The 843-nt window shown below is 55.3% G+C and overlaps 1 protein-coding gene across 2 annotated transcripts in view; it reads left to right on the plus strand.

Moving 5' to 3' along the window:
- Positions 1-343: 343 nt before the first annotated feature.
- The window catches only part of LOC102017883 (zinc finger protein 75D), a 12,081-nt gene continuing 11,581 nt past the window's right edge, over positions 344-843 (plus strand). Inside the window, exons 1-2 of one of the 2 annotated variants that reach the window (XM_005404607.2) lie at positions 344-459; positions 646-715. The gene's annotated coding sequence lies outside the window, so the exon portion shown is untranslated. The remainder of the gene's footprint in view (positions 460-645; positions 716-843) is intronic. The other variant, XM_013504455.1, reaches the window with a different exon arrangement.

Genomic DNA, 843 nt, shown 5'->3' on the forward strand with positions numbered 1-843 from the left:
TCTGGGTAGAAATTGCCACTTATTGACGGGAAGCTAGGCGGGACAATCGGGATGCACAATACTTCAAATCTTGTATCAAAGACCTTGATACTAGGAGTCATTAGGCTACAGGTCTCCCTGGAGACAAAGTTGGGAGGGATGCTTCTCTAAGCTTCCAGCAGGCTTGGAAATTTGGTGGCATTAGGTCTTGCATCCCGTGCTAACCTGGAGTAGAACACCTGTTTCTCCGTGATGGAAAAGAGTCGCGAGACTTTTCCACGCGAGTCTCGTGGAGGGAGGGAGATGGCTGGGCGTGGCTGTCTGGAAGCTACCGGAAATGTAGCTTTCTCCTTCCGGTAGTAGTTCCGTCCACAGCCGCCAGCCCCAGATTGGCAATTTGGGTCCTTTGGAGTGAAAGGTTCAGGTGGGGGACGGACCTTCCAAGGCCCTTGCGTTCCCGCATCCTCCGCTCTCCAATGGGTAAGCATGGCAAGCATAGCGCGCTTGTCCTGAAGTTGCCTCTGTGAGTGGCTTGGGAGAGGAGTTTCTCTCCACAGAGTAGCGGGGAGGGCGGTGACTTTAGAATCGAGTTGAGGAAAAGGAAAGTGGCCTCCAAAGAAGCCAGAATTGACTGGAGGCGGCAGAGCACCTCATTTTCCCTTTCAGTCTGTCGCGGAGCCTCTTAGTGAAACCCGCTGCTCCTGCTGTTTGCAGCCTTTGGAGTTGCTGCGCGGAGGTGAGTGGGGCGGGGCATAAGACAGCTTTTCCTCAGCTGGCAGCGGCGTGGTTGCTAGGCAGCGGGTTGACAGGAGAGTAGGCGGGACCTGTCCTGCGCGAGGCACAGGTGGCTCCTGTAACTTGCAG

The sequence above is a fragment of the Chinchilla lanigera genome, unplaced genomic scaffold, assembly GCF_000276665.1.
Source record: "Chinchilla lanigera isolate Chin_1 unplaced genomic scaffold, ChiLan1.0 scaffold00088, whole genome shotgun sequence".
Lineage (NCBI taxonomy): Eukaryota > Metazoa > Chordata > Mammalia > Rodentia > Chinchillidae > Chinchilla > Chinchilla lanigera.